General features: G+C 35.5%; 1 pseudogene; it reads right to left on the bottom strand.

Moving 5' to 3' along the window:
- Window positions 1–5,427: 5,427 nt before the first annotated feature.
- Window positions 5,428–6,393, bottom strand: LOC127544238 (DNA endonuclease RBBP8-like; annotated as a pseudogene).
- Window positions 6,394–25,143: the final 18,750 nt, after the last annotated feature.

The following is a 25,143-nucleotide window of genomic DNA, read 5'->3' as shown; positions in this document are numbered from 1 at the left end:
CAGCTCTAAAATTCTGTGGCTCTGACTGAACCATTCAATTTAACATGTTAAATGACTTATATATATATATAAAGTAAGAATTAAACAAACTAGAGAATGAGTTTTCTGTTTGCTGGACATTTCTGTAGAACAATCTCAGCAGTTTCTCAACATCAACTTGACAAAAGCGAAAATCATCATTGAGTCTTCTGTTCCCTAACCTATTAGGAGGAAGGCCTTTCATTATTTGTATTTTTGTAGATGGTACCATGCCTTCTTCATAGTAGGTGTTTAAGAAACATTTCTTGAATTGAGTAGGAATCAGGTCAGAATCAGAGGCAGAACAACAAAAATGTGTAAAGCATAATTTAAGAACATGGGAACAACTGAAGTGCAGAGACTTCTTTTGTAAGAAAGAGGAGAAAAGATAAGGCTTTGAATGCCAGATTCTAAGGTATTTAAACTTGAAGTAATCTGAATTTCAGTGAGTAGATTAGATTAGTTAGGGGGAGGGGAGGGAAAGACAGAGAGACAGAGAGAGAGAGAGAGAGAGAGAGAGAGAGAGAGAGAGAGAGACAGAGAGAGTCAGAAACAGAGAGAAGGGGGGAGGAGGGGGTGGAAGAGAAGGGGGGAGGAAGAGGAAAAGGGAAGGAAAGAAGGAGGAAGGAAGGTGGGAGGGAAGAAAGGTGGAAGGAGGAGTCTAGGATAGCATATGGGAAGTTATTACAAACAAACAGATCCCCAAGGGAGAAGATACTCCCTCCCTTTTTTTTTTGGGGGGGGGAACTGCCTTCTAACCATGAAGAGCTTGTTTGGGCAGTAGTTTACCCTTTTACCTCATTTATACATAAGAATACTGAATCATCAAAAGGTGAGGTCATGGAATGACTCATTGCTTTAACAGGTTTTAAGTGTATATCATTGAGTCTAGTTAAAAAGGGATTCTTATGAGACCAAGGTCAAGGTCAAAGGCTTAATTTCCTGAAGATTAAAATGGTTTTTTACTCACTGCTCATAGGTTGAAGACCAACCTTTTGCCAAATATTTTCTAAATGTATGATTTTAGTTGAAAAAGATATATGGATAGATCAATATAAGTTATCACCAGGATAAGAACAATTGCTTAGTCCCATTCCCTATTAAAGGTAAGTCAGAAGTAACACTCTTTCAAGAAGTTATACTATAATTTTCAATACAAAATACATTTATTAACTACGGGTCTGTTTACAAAGACCTGATCAATAGGGCAACAAGAATCAAGGTAGTGTCTGATCATCTCTTGTCCATGAGTAAATTTTTCAAAGAAAATTTATAACTTTTTAAGGAGTGGAAATATTCAAAAAAGTTTATTCTTTATTCAAAATTTAGATAAGATACTTTTTCTATCCCCCATCAGAATAAGAAAGTGCATGATATATGCAGATAATAACAATAGAAATAGTTAATAATCAATCAACAAACATTTATTAAATGCCATTTATGTGCCAGACACTGTGCTAAACACAAGGAATAAAAATAGAAAAAAATAATCCCTGTCTTCAAGGATCCTGCAATTTAATGAAAGAAGACAACATATAAAAGGAAGCTGAAAAAGTAGGAGGGGAAAATACCATGGATAGGGCAATGTTAGAGATGTCTAGAGGTGTATAGCCAGGCAGTTAAATGAAGAGATGGTGGGCTTGGGTGCCCCCTTAAATGGTAGTTTATATTATTTATGTTGATCTTTGTCCTTAGACTACACATGCCAAGTATATGAAAAAGAGAAAAATTAAGGATTGTGTGATGGGTACCTGAAGGAATCAGATACAATTAAGTGGCTCAGCTTGGAGTTGGGGAGACCCAAGTTCAAATTTACTTTAAGACACTAATAACTATGTTCATGTTGTTGTTCTTCCTTCCTTCCTTCCTTCCTTCCTTCCTTCCTTCCTTCCTTCCTTCCTTCCTCCTCCTTTTTTTTTTTTTTTTTTTTTGCTGAGGCAATTGGGATTAAATGACTTGCCCAGGGTCACACATGTAGGAAGTGTTAAGTATCTGAGGTCAGATTTGAACTCAGGTCCTCCTGACTTAAGAGTTGATGCTCTATCCACTACACCAACTAGCTACCCCCCATTCTTTCTTCTTAAAAAAGACCAATGACATGAAGATAATGTCTTGTCCTGCATGTAAATTGGACTTAAGTGAGGCAGAACTACACAAAATGTTCAGCCTCACTGTGTTCTCTAGAAATTCAAATCTAGAACCAAGACAAATCACTGTGTGACCCACTGGAGAAGGAAGTGGCAAATCACTCCAGTATTTTTCCCAGGAAAACCTCAAGGATAATATTAATGTGCTGTAGGCCATAGAATTATGAAGAGTCAGACACAGATGAACAGCTAACCAATTGAAGGATGAAGCAAGGATTCATGGAGAAATGATGTATTTAATTCAAAAAACATTTCTGAAGGACCTGCTATGTGTAAGGCACTATGTCTGTTGTTGGAGATATTAAGACAAAAGGAAATCATCTACAGCTTCAATGATCTTACTTTCTAATAAGGAGGTACTACATATAAATAAGAGGTAATTTGAAAAGATGTGTATGGAGTATTCAGAGACCAGCACCTCTAGGATGAGGGCTTTTTTCAGGGATGCTTATTCATCTTTGGTGTCCACCTGTCACCTAACTTTCACCATAGGTGGTATGGGAAATCATAAGGCCATATTAATTTAAATCTGAATCAGATCCACTGCATCTGAGATCATTGTCAATCATCTTGATTTTTGTCCTGCCACTGGATTTTGATGATTCCAGAAGAGAGAGTAAGGTGAAAGACTTTATACAATTCTGCCTCGTTTATATCCAATTCATGGGTAAGTCAAGACATCATCCAAAGCCATTGGTCTTAATCAAAAACAGACTGAACAACAATTTCAAAGGGGAGAGAATTCTAACAAATGACTAGTTCAGGAGAGGCTTTATATGGGCAGTGATATCTAAACTGACTTGAAGGAAGTTCAGGAATCTTAGAGAGGAAGTGCTATGTATGGAGGGTGAGGGGACAATGCATAAATGCATGGAAATGGACTCTGGAATCATAAATTCAAGCAATACCTACTGCAATTGTCCCTCTTATTTGGCTATAAAGTAGATGTGTAGAACAGGGTATCTTGAAACTATATTATGGCAGGTTTCAAATACCCAATCATGATATTTGTATTTTATTCCAAAACCAAAACAGAATCACTAAGCTGGGTTTTTTGAGCAGGGTAATAACATGATCAAACCTATGCTTTTGGAAGATTATTTTGGTAGCTGTGTGGTGGTAGACTAAAAGTAAAAGAGATTGAAATCAGAAAGATTAACAAGGAAGTTATTATAATAGTTCAGGTAAGAAGGAAAAGGGGCCTGAACACTAGGTTAGATACAAGGAAATGAATGAGAAGAGGAAGAGTCAATCATGACTTTCCAGATCTCAGACTTAGTTGATTAGGAGGATATCCTGAATAAAACAGGAAAATCTGGAGAAAGGGCAGGTTTGGGAAGAAATGTTATAATTTTTTTTTGATACATTGACTTTTAGATGCTGATGAGTCATCAGGGTAAATATATCCATCAGACTATTGGTAATGCAATTTTAGTGGTGAGATTAGTCTTAAAGATAGAGAGAGAAAAAGGTTCAGGACATACCTAGGGGAATTCTCTTGCTTAAGGGAAGATGTATAATGAGCTGTTTGAATTGGGTTATTAGAGATGGGTGAATTTCAACAGCAGTGAGTCTTTTATATCCAGGGCATAGCAAAAGCCATGATAAAGAGGTAAGAAAGCATGGAGGACATATAGAAGGAGGATGGTAAATAACATAGTTTTGCAGAAGTAGAAGGATAAAGGAGATCATATGAGATACAATGAGATAACTTCAGGTCAGAGTTTGACTTTCAGTGGACTTTAGGGAGTAATGGAATGGAATTGTTCTTTGTGTCATACCTACCTAATATGATATTTAATGGAAAGTACTTTTTTGATTCCTTGTTTGTTATCCCAACCTATGATTTAATTAGTGTAAGGAAATCCTGGTGAGGAAATTTTCTTCTTTGGTGAAGATTGGTAAAGGAGCAGCTTGGTTGCACAGTAGATACATAGAGTCAGGAAAACCTGATTTTGAATCCAGTCTCTGACACTTAGACGCTGTATAATCTTATACTTATCCTCTGTCTCAGTTTTCTCAACTATAAGAAGATAGTTATAGCACCCATCTCCCAGGGTTTTTGTGAGATTAAAAAATGAAGCAATTTTGTAAAACATTTTGCAAACCTTAAAGCATTATATAAATGACATAAATTAAGCTGTGGTCCTTGTTGCTTTTGTTAACAACTACTTTTCAGTTTACAGCAGTTAGGAAGATGCTTGAGGACAATGATTGAGGGGGTTAAATGATTTGCCCATATAGCCAATACATGTCAGAGCCAAGTCTCCTTGACTTCAAGGCCACTCTCCCATGTTCAACCTCTAAATAGGCACTTAATATTTAATTTAATCTACATCTAACAAATGAGGAAAACAAGAGAAAAATGGGGAATGATTTTGAGTTTTGGGGAAAAAAGTTGTAGGAGTTCCTCTTAATCTTCCTAATACAGTAGGAAGATGAATGAACTATTTTAAGTGTTTGAGTAGTGAAGATGTAGTTGGGAGGATTGAAGAAAGAAGGAATGATTAGGGATAGGTGGTATGGGAAATCATAAGGCCATATTAATTTAAATCTGAATCAGCTCTAAATATAGGCCACAACCCTAAAATGGGATTTGTTTGAAAGGAAGACCATATATAGGCACACATTAAAAATTAATTACACATAATTACCACATTAAAGAAAAAAAAAACCAAACCATCGACCTATTTAGGAAAAACCAGGCTCAGCCATGAACAAATGTGATCCATTATCAGAATAAGGAGAACCCACAAAAGAATGTTTCCCTTTACTTTACTAAGTCCAGAATAGCAAAGAAAAGTGGAAATTTGAGTTTTCTTTGGCTGAGAGCAGAAGCTCATAGATGTGGGTAACTCTGACTTGCCCTCTTTTCTTCCTTTCCTCATGCCCTGACTCTGTTTTTAGGGCAGCCCTAAATTAATTTGCAAATTTGGAGACCCAACTGAATATGCCATGTCTGCTTTCCTTTTTTCTTTCTCCCTTTCTTTTCTCCTCCATAGTAAAATCCATACCTTTAAGTTACACAGTGCAAAATAGAAGTACCTCGTTGTTTCAAAGATACAAAATCAAGAAAAAATACATAAGCACAATAAATGTACTAAAATTATTTTAATTGTTATTTATACAATTTATATTGTATTTAAATGACATATAAATCAAGTTATAGAAGATAGAGGGGAAGAAATCAGTTTTTTATTTTAACTTTAACTATAAATAATGAGTAATTTTGTTCTGGCACCTTTTGCAATTTCCTCAACATCTATGTCTTCTGTTCTTTGCCTTTTGGAGAAAACATAGCATTGTAAGGCTTCTTCCTTTTGAGACATGGGCAAGGATCAAGATCTTCCTTAATGTGCCCTCTGTCCATACAAGTTTAAGTTAAAGGAAACCCAACTTCCCAGAAATTTTAGGTGTGTTAGAAGGAATATAGTGGAAATGGTGCTTTGAACAAGAGGCTAGTTTCTTTTCCCTTTTTTCTTTTGGCATATCTGCATAATAAATTTCACATCCTTTACATGTATGTCCAAGTAATTTTCTCCTCTCTTTCTTTTTTTTCGTACCACCTTAATGTGAGGGAAATTTTGTAATGTGGTCTTTCTTTCATCATTTTAAAAATAAGGCTCCACAAATGTTTTTTGTTTGACTTTATGAGATATACCTTCATGACTGTTTAGTTTCTTTGAGCAATTGATAATTCTTCATATTCTACTTGGAGATTTTCTTCTGGTTCACACAGTGAACTATCTGCCAAATAGGGTTCATATTATTTACATGTTGTCTAATCAAACAATTCTGATAAGCTATCATTCACTTTTCTTTCTCTCTTTGGACTTTTCCTTCTGCTCCTGCTTCTTGATTTTTAAAAGCACAGTTTCACTGATCAATGTACAATCATGTCCATACTCTTGCCTCCTAATCTTGATTGACTAGCATCCTTTATATCTATTACAGTAATATCCATTTTATATTGACAAAGATCTGCTGCTAGATCTATGCTCCACTGGCTATTTTCTAAGGATCATTTATCTTGATTATCTCATAGAGCTTGTGTTTTAGTTAGTCTACAAGGATTTAACTGAAGAACTGAGGCAAGTTCACAATCTCCATGTCCTATCCTGCCTTTCATTTTTGTTGGCTCATAACCACCAATAACCTCATTTCCTTGGCTTTTTTCTTGTCTGTGCATAGTTGAAAATCGATCAAATAGATCCAAGGGTTTATCCATTACAGACTCTCCATTGACAGAATGATGAACATCCCCTGGAAAAGAAAAGTATTTTCTTAATCAAAAGAAGTTTGGGGGCAATGTTCACTTTCTTCTTCAGTCTTGTTCTTTTTGGTTCCTCTGCCTCCCAGTGGTTTCAATGGCACAAAAAGATCATTTTTTTTTTTCAGTAGTTTCATCTTTTGGATTATCAGTCTCAATCTGTGTACTTATTGATTCACTTATATTCTTTCTCACAAGCATTTGCTTAATGGAAAAAGAATAATCAATGACAGTGCTTGGTTGAGAACCAAAATTAAGTCTTCAGATTTTGATCTAATTTTCTGTGATCTAGAATTAGAAGTAATGTTTCTAGAATTTGTTTTGAGATGGGGCTTTTCCTCAGCCTCTAAAAGAAAAGGGGACAAGCTTGTATTCAAGCCTAAACCATTTTTCACATTAGAAACAGCCTCCCAAACAGAAAATGCCCAAGCAGCCCAGTCAACTTCTGGTGTAGTTCTTGGAAAGGAATCTGAAAATCTCAAATCATCTTGGTTATTTTTTTGTGGATTCCAAAAAGAGTTGTTTCTTTGGTTTTACTTTCTGTTGATGGTGCAGATCTTTACTGAGAGGATTCAAAGCACTTTGTGAGTTAGATTCTTCTTGGACACCAAGTCCAAGTGTTATAAGGAAAAAGATACTGTTGGTATCTTGAATATTGGTAATAGATAATAACGTTTGATCACAAGTATCTGCTACAAGAATTTCACTTTCATAGTAGTTTTGCTGTAGTTGAGTTGAAGACTTTAGAATTTTTTTTGCTAATTCATTTGTACATAGAGGTTGCTCCAAATCAGTATTTGTGCTGTATATCATACATGTAGGTTCTCCTTCTTTCTTCTTAGTCGATTAAGTCCAGGAAATGAAAAAAGTCAATATAGGGGAATCAGGGATAACTTCTTCCTCAGGCTCTACAGCTTTATACTGTTTCTTCGCAGTTTTCTTTTGCAGTTGCTCTGAAAGTTTTTTGTTTTCTTCTATTGTTTTCTTTTTCTTTTTCTATTTGTTTTCTTTTGCATTCTTATCATTCATAAGTTCAGTGATAAGTTTAAGATTTTGTTGTCGAATATTTTCAAACTCCTGTTTTTTTCCCCTCATGTGTTCTTCAGTCACTGCATGACGGTCACATAACCCTGCTCTTAACCAATCTTCCAGAACTTTAATAGTATCATGAAAGACTTTCTATTGCTCTCTCAATTGTTGGGTTTTCTCTTTTTTTTGGGGGGGGGACTCTTCCAATCTTTGTGCATCTAAAATCCATTCTTTTTTCAGGTTGGTTACTTTGATCTGTAAGATTTGTAATTCCTTGTCATGATATTCATTCAGTTTTGTCCAGAGGTCTTTAAAATTACTGCCAGTTTCTGCAGAATTGGGACTACCACAACTACTTGCAGGAACATTCATCTTGCTTTCTTTGGTTCCAATCTTCTGCTTACCTGATCTTCTCTCCTCACCTTGCTGTTACATCATATAGGTATAAAGTTGTTTCCCTTCAAGCCCTCTTGGCAGGGTGGGGGAGGGCAAGGCAGGGAAGACCTCTCACAGCCCAACTGGAAGTAGAGGGGATTTTGGGAAATAGGGACTGTGTGGAATAAAGAGATAAGGTGAAGAACTTACAAGAATGTGTGAGTTCTTTTTCTGTATTTTATTTTCACTATTTCTGTGTTTCCCCTATGACTTGTATAATATGTTCAGGCCCATATGTACTTGAGCCTTGGCCAGCTAAGCCTGAAGGCCTGATTTTCTGTTTCCTAGAAATCAGGTGATTTGGGGGAGACAGAAACCTTCCATTCCAATCTCTCTGGATAGCAATAACCAATTCGATGCCTTCCCCTTCCCCTTCTCAATGCTCTCTTACTTGCGATGTAATCTTTTGTATAAAAGCTGTGCATCTTTACTACTTCTTTAGCCCTTCTACCAAGAGCTTTCTCTTTTCCTTGTCTCCGGCTCATCCTTGGGAGGTTCAATTAACAACCTTTCTGCTTTCTATTTTGAGTGAAGGGTCTTCTACATCTCACACAGGGACCAAAGTGCCACAGACACGCAAGCCAATCATACTTTACTCCAAAATTTCTGGGCGCCTGCCGGACCAAGAAGCAGTCCCAATAAAGAAGAGAGCCCCTCCTGGCACTGGAGTGAGATGTCCGTTCTCTTCACTGCCCACCCCCTACCTTATCCATCCTCTGAGCCCTTCTCGGCCCTGAGGCCAACCTGCGCTTTTGGAGGTGAGGGTCTTACATAGCACTTTAAATGTGCTTTGCAAATATTATCTCATTTTACTTTCACAACAGTAATGAGAAACTGAGGCAGCAGCCTGTACATGCCTTGCCCAAGGCCACATTGTTAGTAAGTGACTTAGGTTGGATCTGAATCCAGATCTTCCTCATTCCATAGCTAGAGTTCTAATTTCTTCACTAATTTTTTTTTTAGCCTAATGACTGTCATCTATAAGGAATCTGTCTCTGACAAAGAAACACAATCTAAGCAACAGGAGTGGGAGGAAGGGGAATATTCATGGGAATCCCTTCCCCAAACTTATATCTCCATTTAAAAAAATGTGACATAGGTGAGTTCATGAGCTGGCCAGTGGCAACCTAAAACAAAGAGACTATTAAAAGGGTCTTTAATCAAAGCAAGGGAATTGCAATTCAGGACACCACATAGCACAGAAGTGCTTGGAAGGTGCAGAAGGAGGAAGGTTTAAATACACTTTAGTAGGGAGGAAGCCTTATGGAAGGCTGTTACATAAGTTATTTTGCAAAATAAATGAAAATCTATAGAAAAGGCTCTGAGGTTCAAGGATTATTGACATCTGTTCAGAATAGCCGGTTCCAGATGTCTCAATGGAGACTTTCCAGATAAATCACAAGATTGCCTTCAGTTGGTCTGAGTCTGTTTTGACCATGCGACTGACCATGGCAGGTGGCTGTTTTTACGGCTGCATTCAACAGTAGCCTCACTTCTAACAGGCTCAGGAGATATTAGCAGCTGGTAGTTGGTCGCTTTCATCTGAGAGCAAACTACTTCATTTGCCAACAGTAAAGATTTCTAGAAAAATGACCCCATTTTCATATATGACCCCATTTCAGGGATTCCTCCAGGAGAGAAACATTGTATGGATCATTAGTAATAAAATTTTAGAATTAGAAAAGGACCTTCAGGATCATCTATTCCCAGTTGTCTAATTTTGCAGAAGAGAAAAGTAAGGTCCAAAGAATTGAAATGAGCTTAGATGACCTTACCTCTAGTCTAATGATACAGTTTTTTTTTCAGGCTTTCTGTTGTAGTAAATTTACCTGTCTGTTCAAAGACCCTTTGTACATGTAACTACTCTCATCAAAAGCCCCTAACACTCTTGGTTATGGTAACCTAATGTTAAACTGAGCTTGAGACTTGTGGAGAACATTTGGAGTTATCAGTTAGGAAGCTGGAAATGGAATTCTGAAATCTTAATTGGTTGTACCTTGTACCAGAATTTGATAAGAGAATATTGTTATTGACCTTCACTTTTTGACTTTAGTGTAGTAGTTAGAATTTCAAAATTAGGTAATAATTTTGAAGGGGATTTCCCTTAGGAAGCCAGAAATTTTGAGATTTGCAAAAGCTAAATATAAACAAACCAAAAGGAGTGGAACCAAAAAAAAAAAAAAAGGCAAAATTAAGACGAATTCTTTGTGTCTGTGATTCTTAGGATTGAAATAGTTTGAGTTTTTCTCCCCTTTTATCCTCAGTTGCTTTCAAACTGTTTAAGGGGGAGACATTTTCTGTGAGTGGGTGAAGTACTTAAAACAACCGGCCCTCATGAAGCTCTTTATGACTTTCAAACTCCGACCATGGCATTTAAATCATCAATCAAAGAATAAATCCCCTTTCCCACATAAGAAAAGATTTTAAAAAAATTTCTACCACTATGGCTTAAGTTAATTAGCACTTTGTGGTGACTACTTTGAAAGTTCAAGGAGTTTATTTTGTCTCAGTCAGTCCAGAAATTCTAGAAAACATGGTTACTCCCTTCTGTACCACAAACCTTGGGATTTCCACATGACAACAGGGTACCACCACTGACAAGCTCTTCACTCTACCTTAAACTCTCTGCAAGGGAGAGCAGTTATTGAAGCTTTCAAGGTGAGTTCTCCCTAAGGGACAAGAACAAGAAGATCTTAATAAAAGGGACTTTACAGTATTATCTGGGAAAAAAAATATGAGTTCCCATTTGATAAATGGTCAAAGGATATAAACAGACAATTTCAGATGACAAAATTAGTCATCTATAGTTAAATGAAAAAATTTCTAAATTACTATTCATTAAAGAAATGCAAATTAAAACAACTAACATACCATCTCATACTTCTGAGATTGGCTACAATGACAGGAAAAGATAATAAATGTTGGGAGGGGGGATATGGGAAAACTGGGACACTATTGCATTGTTGGTGAAATTATGAAATGATCCAATCATTCTAGAGAACAATCTGGAGCTGTGCCCAAAGGACTATAAAACTATGCATACCTTTTGACTCAGTGTTGCATCACAGGATCTATATTCCAAGAAAATCATAAAAGAGAGAAAAGTACCCTCATGAGCAAAAATATTTGTAGCAGTTTTTTTTTCTTTTTTTTTTTTTTGTGATAGCAAAAAATTGGAAAATGAGTAAAGGCCCATCAATTGGGGAATGGCTGAATAAGATGTGATATATGAAAGTAATGGAATATTATTGTTCTATAAAAAATGATGAACAAGCTGACTTTAGAAAGGTCTGGAAAGATTTATATGAGCAGATGCTGAGCAAAACAAGCAGAACCAGAAATACATTGTAGACAATGACAGCAGAATGTGCGATGATCAACTCTGAAAGACTTGGTTCTCAGTGGTTCAATGATTCAAGTCAATCCCAATAGACTTTATACAGAAAATGCCATCTGCACCCAGAAAAAGAACTAAGGAGACAATGTAAATTAATATGTGGTATGTTCACTTCTTTTTTCTTTTTTTAAATCTCTCATGTTTTTTCCATGTTACTCTGATTTTTCTCTCCCAACATGTTCATAAAGCAATGTGTATTAAAATAAATTAATTTATTAAAAAAACAAAGTTGTAAGGCCCAGCATTACACATTTTCTAAAATGCTGAGTTCTTTAATATAAAATATAATATTTATGAGCATATTTATACACACATATAAATCACTGGGAATCATCTTAAATAAATAAAATTTGACACAAAAATAGGATAGAATTAAAAAAGGAAAACAAAAAATGTAAAATATTGTTTTATTACTTAACCTGAGCAATCCCTTCATCTGCAAAAGCAAAGTCTAGTGTTACCTGATATTTCACATTGCCAGTCTCTCCTAATTCCCAGGGTGTCAGGGTATCTCTGGCCACTGACCTTTGCAGTGTCAACTATTTCTACCTAGCTTGTCTCCTCTGAGGGCTTCAGAGATCTCTGGCTACAATTTCTTTTTTTTTTTTAATTATAGCTTTTTATTTATAAGATATATGCATGGGTAATTTTACAGCATTAACAATTGCTCTTTCCCCTCACCGCCTTCCCTAGATGGCAGGTTGACCAATACATGTTAAATATGTTAAAGTAAAAATTAAATACAATATATGTATACATGTCCAAACAATTATTTCGCTATGCAAAAAGAATCAAACTTTGAAATAGTGTACCATCAGTCTGTGAAGGAAATTTAAAAAAGCAGGCAGACAAAAATAGAGGGATTGGGAATTCTATGTAGTGGTTCATAGTCATCTCCCAGAGTTCTTTCTCTGGGTCTCGCTGGTTCAATTCATTACTGCTCTATTGTAACTGATTTGGTTCATCTCATTGCTGAAGAGGGCCATGTCCATCAGAATTGATCATCATATGGTATTGTTGTTGAAGTATAATGATCTCCTCGTCCTGCTCATTTCACTCAGCATCAGTTCATGTAAGTCTCTCCAGACCTTTCTGAAATCATCCTGCTGTTCATTTCTTACAGAACAATGATATTCCATAATATTCATATGCCACAATTTATTCAGCCTCTTCCAACTGATGAACATCCACTCAGTTTCCAGTTTCTGGCCACTACAAAGAGGGCTGCCACAAACATTTTGGTACATACAGGTTCCTTTCCCTCCTTTAAGATCTCTTTGGGTTATAAGCCCAGTAGAAACACTGCTGGATCAAAGGGTGTGCACAGTTTGATAACTTTTTGAGCATAGTTCCAAATTGCTCTCCAGAATGGCTGGATGTGTTCATAATTCCACCAACAATGTATCAGTGTCCCAGTTTTCCCACATCCCCTCCAACATTCTGGATACAATTTCTTGAATCATAGTTTAATAACCGAGAGTGTGCTCAAGAATTTGTGCAATGTGCAAACTTAAAGCCTTTATTATACATGCTCCCAAAATGCCCTGACTTGTTAACTCCCTAGTGAACACCTGGTCTGAAGACTCATGTGTTCACTATCAAGCTCTTTACCTCTCTTGGCTATCCATCCACTGGGCTCAGCTACCCCAGGATAAAGAGAGTGACCTGCTGCTTGCAGTGGGCTTAAAAAGGGTCTGTGAGGTCACACACACAGCCAATCATAGAGGGAGCCTTCTCCTGTTAAGAAGCTGATTTGATATGGCCAGGATCCCACCCATGGGGCAGTCCCTAGCCACAGAAATTACTTCTGGGCCACTCAAACCTCCTGTTGCACTGTGCTGCCCCATTTAAAGAACCGTGCTCTCAATAAACATATTAATGTAATACCATTTTGCTCTTAAACAGCTACATGGTTTTGTTTTTCTTTCTTTCTTTCTTTTTTTCTGGCTCATAAAAAAAAGCCAGCTGACAAAAGTTTGACATATCCTAAATATAGATTAATTCTTGATATTTTACTGTTAGCTGCAGAAGAAAATCAATAGCTCCTCTACAATGTACTGAATTTTTGAGGATTCAGACAGCATCTATATTCCTTCAGCAACTAGAAACAACTGAGCTTAGCACCAAGTTAAAAAATTTTAGTACCATGTGATATTGCATTCTCCCAGAATACTGCATTTTAGAGCATGCAGATGGCACCTATATTCCCTCAGTAATATAACTAAGCTTAGCACCAAGTTAGAAAATTTAAACTTCATTTTACCTTCTTCTCTCCCCTGATAACAACCTTCCTAATAGGGAGCAAGTGTCCAGCCCATGGAGGCATTGTACTAGAGTCACTTTACTATCTCTTCCCTACAAGACTCTGAATCTCAAGATCTTACATGTTTCCCCAGGGTTTCTCTCACTCCCACCTCTCCTCAATTTCTTGCCCCATGTTCCAGAATTGCTAATTATGGCACAGGGACAGACATATACAATATTAGCTAGCTGACCTCAATCTGATTCTCAGTATGGTAATTTAATTTTTTTAAATTCTCTATCTCACTGTCCAAAGAGGCTGTTATAAATCTGTTCTCTGATCAAATTTCTCCCAACATGTACGGAAATCTAATTAGCCTTTTAGGGCCCCAAAATGGGCAAAACAAGTTTTAAGGACTTAAGGAAGAAGTTCTTCTCCTCTCCTTTTCATCCAAACTTCTCAATGATATCCCATTTCCCACTGTCTTCTTCTATTTTGCTTCAGTCTCTGATACCAAAGTGGCTTTCCTTTCCAAGGTCAACTTATATCCTTGATCCCAGCCATTCTCATCTTTTCCCAGCATCTTGACCTTTCAGATCTTCCTCTCTCTAGTCTTAAATCTCTGTCTAGCTACAGGTTCCTTAGCTGCTTACTTATAAATATGCCCAGATTGGTCACATTCATAAAAACAAAGTTAAAACAGAAAATCCTATACTAAACTCTACCAGCCCCTCAAGCTATCATCTCATTATCTCTATAGACACCTGTCTATGTCCTTGCCTTTGGTTCTTCATTAATTATTCACTTAGCAACCTAGTTTCTGCCCTCACCATTTAACTGAAATTGATCTCTCCAAAGTTTTATCATAATCGTTTAATTTACAAGTTTAATGGTCTTTTCTCAAACTTCATCCTTACTGCCTCTCAACATTTGACACCCGTGGCCACTTTCTTCTCCTGTATACTTTCTCCTCTGTCTTTTTAGAACATCATTTTCTTCTGGTTCTCCTCTTTCCTGGATACTTTTTTCTTCCCTCTCTACACTTTTTGACTTGGTGACCTGACATTTCCCAAAGGTGCAATTGTCAGGTCTACACAGATGACTCCCACAACCATATAACTTGCCTCAAGTTCTTTTCAAGAACTTCAATCCCATATCACCAAGGACCTATTGACTCATTTCCAACTATATATTCCGTAGATACTTTAAATTTAAGAAGTCCAAAACAGAACTCATTCTTTCCCCACAAAGCTTCAGCTTTCATTTTACTGCTGAGAGTACACCACTATGCTACCAATCTTCCAGGTTCTCAGGTTTGACATTATCCTGACTCTCCCTTTGACTCCCACAACTTATCCATATAGTTAATCTTCACAACATTTTCTGTGTCTATCCTATTCTCACCATTCTGCCTTTTTTCTATTAACCTAGGGAAAATCTTAAAAGATTTTAGTGGCAGAGGGATGAAGAGGAAGACTGGAGTGCAAGCAGCATGTTTTAGAAATCTCTGGGAAGTAATTGTCATGATTTCATTATATTGAACCTATATTAACTTCTCTGTGTTTTCTGTTCTGACTCCTGGAGTTAAGCACAATCTAAATCCTCTTATATATGGCACTTATTCAAATGATGGAAGATGACTAATGTGTCCTAGCTTGCATTTCCCTCTCGCCCTTGTTTTTAATCTTCTCCAGGAAAAACAATATGCCCAGTTCCTTTAGGATATCCTCATTTGGCATGGAGTCAAAAATCTTCAAAAATCTGATTATTTTCCTTGGAATACTTTTCAGATCATCAAAGACCTTCTTTAAACTATGGTTTCTAAGACTTCCTAGAATACTTAGCCAGATTGAGAATATAATATAGTAAGACTATCAGTTCCTTAGTTCTAGATTTAGCCTAGTTCTAGGCTGAATGCAGCCTAAGATTGGATGCTTTGTAAAAAAAAATGCTATATTACACTGTTAATCTGGATTGAGTTTATAATATCTTAAAAACCTTAGCTGTTTTTTTTTTCAGCTTACCTTCCAACCACTCATGCTTCCTCTTCCTCCATCTTCTATTTATAAAGACGATTTTAAACCCAACTGTAAGGTATTAAGGCAGTTTTTTTTCTCAAATAAACTTCATCTTATCAAATTCAATCCAAAGCTTAAACCTAAAATCTTTATAAATTCTTACTGTCATCCAATACGTTAGCTAACTCTCCCAACTTTGTGTCATATGCATATTTGACAAGCCAACTATGTCTTCATCCAAGTCATTAATAAAAATTTTGAACAATGAAAGGTCAACCAAGCATGGATATCTGAGCATTCAACTAGAGATCTCCTTCCAAGACGATATTCACTCATTAATTGGTGAATATCATCTTGGAAGGAGATCTCTAGTTGAATGCTTTTTTGGATTCTATAATTTACTCAGTTCTAAATCCTCCTAATTCTATTATATTCATTCATATCTCTACAGATTTTTCATCTAAATGATAATAGCTAGCATTTATATAGCATTTTTAGTTTTGAAAAGTGTTTTTTACATATATTATTTCATTTGATCCTTGAAATAAGCCTGTGTGATAAGTGTCATAAATTATTCCCATTTTGCAGATGAAGAAATTGATGCTCTGAGAAAAATTAAGTGAATTGCCAGTTACATAGAGGTAAGTCTGAGGCAAAATTTAATTCAGGTCTTTATAATTCCAACTTCATCACTCTACCCATTGTACCATGTAATGGGCTGAGGCTTGAGTTGATGCACTGAGGTCCCAAGCACATGAGGCTAAATAGTAATTGGACCATACTCTATTAATAGATAAGCTTGGAGAAAGAATGGCCCCCACCCACTCTTTGTGCAAGTCCTGATGTGTTGTATAGGAAATGACGATTTTGGTGGGTGGAGGCAGGGGAGTGGAAAAGGAAGAGGAGGAGAGGTTTTTGGGATTGCCATTGCCACGGTTGGCTCGGCTCGCGTCGCTCTCTCTTAGCTGGCTTCCTGTCGCAACTGCCTATATTTGCTATCGCAATCTTTCTTGCCTATATTTGCTATTGCAATCTTTATTCACCTCTTCACTTCAATAAATATTGAAGATTTTTCCCTTAACCTGAATTCCTGACTCCGGCTGATTTTAAATACGCGGTCATTACAGTACCACCCACCTACCTGGCTGAATAACACAAGAAATTTTGTTAGATTCTATACTGACATCGAGGTAAATGATATTGTGTTTCCCCAATAATAAGACCTATCCTGAAAATAAGTCCTCCCCTTACTGTGTAAGATTCCTCTAAAATAAGCCCTCCCCCGAAAATAAGCCCTATTGAGATTGCTAATGTAGTGAAGGTGATCCCCTGCGCTACACGCTACATTACGGTACCCTCTGTATGCACCGTCTTCCCCCCTGCCCCCCCCCCCCTGGTGAAACGCACACTGTGCTCCGAGCTGCATCCAATCAGAGCTGCAGCAGTGAGAGCGTCATCCTGTTCTTCCCCAGTGATTTGCTTGCTGGCGCCATTGAGAGCAGTGCCATGAAGGAGAGCTGAGGCAGGACAACATAAAAACCTGGTATGTAAGCGGGAGTGAGGGGGCATGATAGAGGATAAAAGGGGCATGATGAAGGACAAAAGATGAACTCAGGGGGCATGATGGAGGATAAAAGAACTCAGGGGGCATCATGGAGGATAGAAGGAGCACTCAGGGAGCATGATGGGGTTAAAACATTATTGTGGGGCATGATGGAGTGAAAAGAAGGACTGATGGTCATAATTTTATTATTCTGTCTGCACGGGTCACCTGTGTTTTGGCAATTCGTTTGGATGGAAAGAAAGCCACACCTCTAATCATCAGTAAGGGCAAGAAAGATAAGATTGAACGTGTATCAGGCATTTACGTTCTTGAAAACGAAAAAGCCTGGTGTACACAAGCCGTTATAAGAAAGTGGGTTGATTTAATGCTGCCACTTGTTATGCGAGGTAACCAAAGAGGTCTGATAATCTGGGATTCAGCCAGCACTCACCACGCTAAAGAAATGAAGAACTTCCTTGCAGAGAGAAGAATAGATCAAGTAATGATTCTTGCAGGAATGACTGCCTATCTCCAGACCCTTGATATTGCAATAAACAAGCCATTCAAGGACCATTTGTGCATGGAAGTCAATGACTACATTGAAAATAGAATGGATATAAATCAGTGTGGAAACTTTGTGAAGCCCTGTCTGCCAGAAGTTGTGACTTGGGTGAAGAAGTCATGGGATAAAATTACTGACAGCTGTGTCGCCAAGGCACTACAAGCAGGTTACCTGGACAAGACATGTTCATTTAAAGAGAGCTATATTGCTGGACATGACAGATTGGGTCCACTTCTTCTGAAGGAATGAGAGGCGCAAGACATCCAGGACAGAATTCAGGGTATGGACACTTAATGACGTTGTTGTTGAAGAAGATGACATGATCATTATTGAACAAAGGGACTTTTTTTGTTCACATTTACCTGTTTATTAAAATTGCTGTCAATGTTCATTAAAATAAGCCCTCCCCTGAAAATAAGCCCTCTGGTGTTTTTTTCTGTCCAAAAAAAATTAATAAGACAGTGTCTTATTATCGGGGAAACACGGTATATGCACCCATCCTCTGACCAAACAGCTAAATAGTCTTGGCAGTTGAAAAAAAAAATGAGATAGTCTGACATGAACTGGTCTTGATAAAGTGATCTTGGTGGGTATTTGTGATAACTGCTTCCAGTTCTGAATTTCACTACCCATTCCTTAAAAATACAAGCTAGGATTTTGCCAGTAACCAAATTCAAGCTCATTGGTTTAGATATATTTTTATTTTATTTTTAGGTCATATACATTCATTCATTTTTTAAAATATATTTCCACATGAGTCATGTTGGAAAAGAAAAATCGGAACAATAGGTAAAAATAAGGAAAAAAACACAAAGAAAGTGAAAATAGTATGCTTTGATCTCCATTCAGTCTTCATAGTTCTCTCTCTAAATGCATATGACATTTTCCATCCAAAGTTTATTGGAATTGCCTTGAATCACTGAGTTTCTGAGAACTAAGCTTATCAAAGTTGATTATTATATAATCTTGCTGTTGCTGGTTTCCTGGTTCTGCTTGCTTCACTCAGCAACAATTCATGTAAGTCTTTCCTCACTGGCCTAGATAGATATTGAAGAATATATTAACTTCTTTTTTAAAATGAAAATTGGAACAGTTACTTATTTCTTATTGGAAAAACCTCTGTCATCCTTTGTGATATTTCAAAAATTACTGAGAGTATTTAAACAATTTGATTTCTTATTCTTTATGTAACCAAGGATATAGCAAAGTCATCAATAATAGCTAAATGGTGTTATTACTGACATAAATAACTTGTGTAGCAGCTCTCTCTAATCCACTTTTATTCTGTCCTTTATACTTAACAGAGGAAAATTATTTATTATGTGGCTTGATTTTTGTTCACTTTCATTTATCATTATCCCATCTACCCCCATCTACTTTCTTTTTGAACTATAAACACACACACACACACACACACACACACACACACACACACACAAAATTATTTTTGGTTTTCTGCTGATTTTTCTACTTTCTTCCTATAACTTATAAAAACATAAATTATTTGATGAATCATTTTTGCATCTATATTAAAGACTGTGTCTTTATAAATAAAATTTTAAAATAAAATAAAATAAATGAGGCCTATGTTTATCCTCATTGAAATTTATTCTCAAACAGAGGACAAAACAGCCATTTAAAGACTGCCATCGATCTTCTCCTGGAAGAGACCCTAAAATGAAAACTCTAAGGAATATTGTAGCTAAATTCCATAATTATCAAATCAAGGGGAAAATACTGCAAGCAGTTAAAAAGAAACAATTTAAATATTGAGAAGCCACTGGGATTACCCAAGACCTAGCATTTTCCACAGTAAATGATCAGAGGACCTGGAAAATGATATTCTGTAAGGGAAAGGAACTTGGACTACAACCAATAATCAACTACCCAGCAAAATTAAGCATTTTCTTTTAGGAGAAAAGATGGAAATTCAATGAAATAGGGGATTTTCAATTATTTCTGATGAAACCAGAGCTGAGCAGAAAATTTGATCTCCAAATACAAGACTCAAGAGAAGCATAAAAAGGTAAGTAGAGGGGAAAAAAAAACAACACTGTTTTTAAAGGTTACAATGTTTACATCCCTACATGGGAAGGTGATATGTATAGTTCTTGAGAACTGTATCTTTTCCAGGGCATTTAGAATGGGTAAAATTACAAGGTGTTACATCACATGAAGTGGCACAAAAGTCCAATTACAGTTGAGGGGGAAAAAAGAGAGGGGTTCTCATTGGACTTGGTTCAAAGAGGGAATAACATAAATATTTAGCTTGGTATAGAAATTCATATCACCCTATAGAGAAGTAAGAGGGAAAAGGGGAAAGGAAATGGGGAGGCTAACAGAAGAGAGAGAAGTAGAAAGAAAAAGGGAGAAGAAAAGAAGAGGGACTAAAAAGGGAACCTATATTGAGGGAGGTAGTTTTCAGAGGCAAAACACTGGTGGAAGAAGTAAAGGGTAAAAGCAAAAAGAGAAAAATTTGGGGAAAATAGGATAACAGGAAATATAGAGTTATTAATTTTAACTTTGAATGTGAATAGGATGAACTCTCCCATAAAATGGAAACAGATAGAAGAGTGGATTGAAAGCCAGAATTATACAATATGTTGTTTACAAAAAGCTCATTTGAAGTAGAGATATTTACAAAATAAAGATAAAAGGCTGGAGCAGAATCTATTATGCTTCAGCTGAAGTTAAAAAAAAAAAGGCAGGGTTAGTAATCCTTATCTCAGATCAAGCAAAAGCAAAAACAGATCTAATTAAAAGAGATAAGGAAGGAAGGTACATCTTGCTAAAAGTTACCAGAATTAATGAAGTAATTTCAACACCAAGTGGTATAGCATCCAAATTCTTAGAGAAGAAATTAAGTAAATTGCAAGGTAACAACCTATCAGCATAATTGATCATATAAATAGCCAAACTAACAAAAATTATATGATTATATCAATAGATGCAGAAAAAATCATTTTACAAAATACAATATTCATTCTTATTAAAAACAATAGTGAGCATAGGAATAAATGGAATTTTCCTTAAAATGATAAATAGCATCTATGTGAAATTTTCAGCAAGCATTATATGTAATGGGGATAAATTAGAAGCATTCCCATTAAAATCAGGAATGAAATAAGGATGCTTATTATCACCACTCCCATTCAATGTTATACTAGAAATGTTAGCTTTATCAATAAGAGAAGAAAAAGAAATTGAAGGAATTAGAAGGCAACCAAACTATCACTCTTTGCAGATGATATGACACTTAGAGAATCCTAGAGAATCAACTAAAAATCTGCTAGAAACAATTCACAACTTTAGCAAGATTGCAGGATGTGAAATCATCAGCATTTTTATGTCACTAACAAAGTCCAACAGCAAGACATAGAAAGAGAAATCCCATTAAAATAACTACAGATAATAGAAAATATTTGGGAATTTATCTGCTAAGACAAAGCCAGGAATTATATGAATATAATCACAAAACACTTTTCACACAAATAAGTTAGGTCTAAACAATTAGGACAATATCAAGTACTCACTATTTGACAAAATTGCTGGGAAAACTGGGAAAAAAGTATGGCAGAAACACAGTAAGATAAAAATGAGTTAATGATTTAGAAATAAAGCATGAATATTAGCAAATTAGGAGAACAAGGAATAGTTTACCTCTCAGTTCTGTGGAAAAGGGAGGAATTTATGGCTGAAGAAGAACATAAAAACATTATGAAATGCAAAATGGATAATTCTGATTATTTTAACTAAAATTTTTTTGTACAAACAAAACCAATGGAGCCAAGATTAGAAGGGAAGAAGAAAACTGGAAAACAATTTTAACATCCAGTGTTTCTGATAAAGGTCTCATTTCTAAAATATATAGAGAATTGACTCAAATTTATAAGAATAGAAACCATTTCCAATTGATAAAGGGTCAAAGGATATGAACAGATAATTTTCAGATGAAAAAATTAAAGACATTTAAAACAAAAAATGTTCTTAATCACTATTGATAAAGAAATGCAAATTAAGACTATTGTAGTACCACTTCATACCTCTCAGATTAGGTAAGATGACAGGAGAGATAATGATGAATATTGGAGTAGATGTGGGAAAACTGGGACACCAATACATTGTTGGCGGAGTTATGAACTGACTCAACTATTTTGAAGAGCACTGTAAAACTATGACCAAAGGGCTATCAAATTATGCATACCATTTGATTCAGCAGTATCTCCTGGGTCTGTATCCCAAAGAAATCATAAAGATATATGCAAAAAAAAGTTTATAGCACTCCTTTTTGTAGTGGCAAGGAACTGGGAATTTACTGGATGTCTCTCGGGGAATGGTTGAATAAGTTACAGTATATGAATGTAATGGAATAAAATTCTTCTATAAGAAATGATTTCAGAAAAGACTGGAAAGAATTACATGAACTGATGCTAGGTAACATGAATAAAATCAAAGAAAAATACAACAAATACAAATACAAACAAACAACAAGAAGATTATATGATAATTATCTGTGATGGACCTGCCTGCTTTCAACAATGAGGTGAATCAATCCAGTTCCAATAGACTTGTGATAGAAAGAGTAATCTGCATCCAAGGAAAGAACTATGGAGACTGAATGTGGATTAAAGCATAATATTTTTACCTTCTGTTGTTTGTTTGCTTGTTTTTTTGTATTTTTTTCCTTTTTGATCTGATTTTTCTAGTGCAGCATGATGAATATGGAAACATATTTAGAAGAATTGCACATGATTAACCAATTTTGAACTGCTTGCTATCTAGGGAAGGGGAGAGGAGAGAGGGAAGAAGAAAAAATTGAAACATAAGGTTTTGCAAAGATGAATGTTGGAAACTAACTTTGTATGTATTTGGAAAAAAAACTTATCATAAGAAATAAAATTGCTGCTTCTTCTATTTAATTTTTTTTTCTTTTTAGAACTCTTCACTCAGCTCTCCAGGGTTTGCTTTCTCTGCAGAATTTTAAACCACAGGATGCAGGTCAAACAATGCTTGGTTTCCTTATCTTCTATTGCAAATCCTAAACTAGAGATATTTTGTAATTCCAAGGTTTCCTTAATTTCCATTCTGAACAGTTTCTACTTATTTCCTCCATCTTTGAAAGAATGACATTAATATTAAGGATTTTACTTGTTTTCTTCTTCTCTTTTTCCCCCTAGCTTTTGATTTCTATCCCCTCTCCACAATATAATTTGGATTGGAACATTAAACTAAAAAATAAACAGTACATTAAGTGGCCACCTTTAAATACACACACACACACACACACACACACACACACACACACACACACATTTCTTGTCCTCAAAGGACTCTGACCTAAGAGAAGTGATCTAATTCATCTTTTTCCTTCTTCATTGGGCCTGATCCCAACTTTTCAAAGATAGCTAACATTTTAGTCTTGCAGAGATTCAATTATTAGTTATGTGGTTGAGTAAATTATGTTCAAATTCTTTAAGAAGAGTTACTACTTCTAAAAATGATCTCTTATTTTATGGCTTATAATATTTTAGATTTGTTCACTTAGTCATATGAATACACTAAACTTTATTTCAACAATACCCTTCATGACTTGGAATCTCTAAAACTGAGTCTATGTAACAATGAATTGTACTGTGATCTTTTTTCCTTTAAAAGTTTTAGTGAATAATGGAAATAAGCAAATAAGTTTGAAAGTGCTTTAGTAATTAACAATAGTTTTTCATTGTGCCCAAGATTTGAAGCAAAGGCACCATTTTAAATAAAATTATCCTGTATTTAAAGGATTAGTTTCTATTTTTTTTTTATTTTTAACCTTCTACTCTTTCTAGGTATTTTGGATGAAAATGAAATATTGAGATCTTTCAAAATCCCGGAATAAAAGGAAAAAGAACCTATATGTGCAAAAATAAGATAAATAATCCCTAAAATTTCTCCTACATTTAAAATTTTGTATGCATTGACTCAAAAAAGGCTCTGACTCTTTAAAAGAACAATATTCTTTATGAAGTGCATTTTGATAGACAAAGTATTTTCCCTACAATAATCTTATGTGTCACATAGCATAGCAAAAAAAACTGAGTCTGAAATGTCAAGTATATTACTAAGGATCACCTTTCTCTTCCATTCATTATTTTCCTTTTGCTTTCCTCTTTTCTCTGAAGATTTTACAAAAAGAACTCCCAGGACAAATCAAATAACCCCAAACAGTTACCCATAGAGGAGATGGGGAATAGAAAGAGAAATGGATGCATAGGGAAGTGTTCATTTAAACTCTGAAGCCTAGTGGCATGGAGGAGGTTGGAAAGGAAGAAGAAAAGCATTGTGATATGTCACCAGAGTGTTGGATGATAGATGCTACAAATGATAATGGATAAATAAATAAATGAAACTTTAAAAAATTAAATAATTTGCTCATCTTTCTATTAACCCCTTTTTGAAAATTGTATTCATAAATTACACTTTTAATAACATATACAAACAATTAGATATATGGACAAGCACAAAAGTGGTTGCAAATAAAAACAAAACTAGTAACAATAAAAACAAATAACAACTGTAGAACCCCAAACAATATAATAGGTATTTGGGAATAATTATTCATGAGCCCCTATACTTTGTTATTATTTGTTAGATTAATAAAAGAAAAGAAAGTTATGTACCTAAACTTTTAAAAGATTGTATTTATATTTTAAATTTAAATTTAACATGACTTTTGTTGTTGTTTAATAGTATCTTCATTCGCATAATTATACTTAGTATGTATAGTTATATTTGGTTATGTTTCCTTCACTTTGGAACATTTCATGTCTTTCCTTATTTCTTCATATGTTTTATTTACATTCATCATTTTTTCCAGTACAATAATATTCCACTCCAGTCATTACTACAACTTATTCAGTTATTCCAAAATCACTAAGCATATACATTGCTTCCAATATTTTCCCACTATTGCAAATAACGTTAACACAAATATTTTCTTTATAAAGATGGATTTTTTTCTTCTTTGCATCTCCTTGGGATATAGACATGATAGTGGATATCTATTCTCCTTCCAATGGTTGAGTAAAAATTGTTCTACTTTTCATAGTTGTGAAAGATGTGGCTTCTCATACTTGTCTAATTATTTTTTAAAATAATGTGACTTGGTTTGTTTTTATTCAGAAAGTGAAGATCACAGTTCATTCATATTGCTAGTGTTGAAAGACAGAGGAAGAATTTCTTCCCCCAACTCTTTTTTCTTTTTTTTTTTTTTTTGCAAAGAGCCTGGGTGTGTTTCTTTCTGTTCTATTTCATTATCCTTCTCAGTTTCAGGTGCCAGTTGTGATCCCCACCAGACCAGGAGTTTGAGACATGGAGTCTTTGGAGCTAGGACTGCAGACAAAATGTTGTGGCCAATCAATCCTTCAGGGAAGCTCTGAGAAGCCAAAGTATGTGGGACTGGAACCCAAGATGGGTTATAAATATGAAACTGGGATTATGCTC

The sequence above is a fragment of the Antechinus flavipes genome, chromosome 1 (assembly GCF_016432865.1).
Source record: "Antechinus flavipes isolate AdamAnt ecotype Samford, QLD, Australia chromosome 1, AdamAnt_v2, whole genome shotgun sequence".
Lineage (NCBI taxonomy): Eukaryota > Metazoa > Chordata > Mammalia > Dasyuromorphia > Dasyuridae > Antechinus > Antechinus flavipes.
Note: the sequence above shows the minus strand (reverse complement) of the source record. Positions and strands in the feature narration are given on the sequence as shown.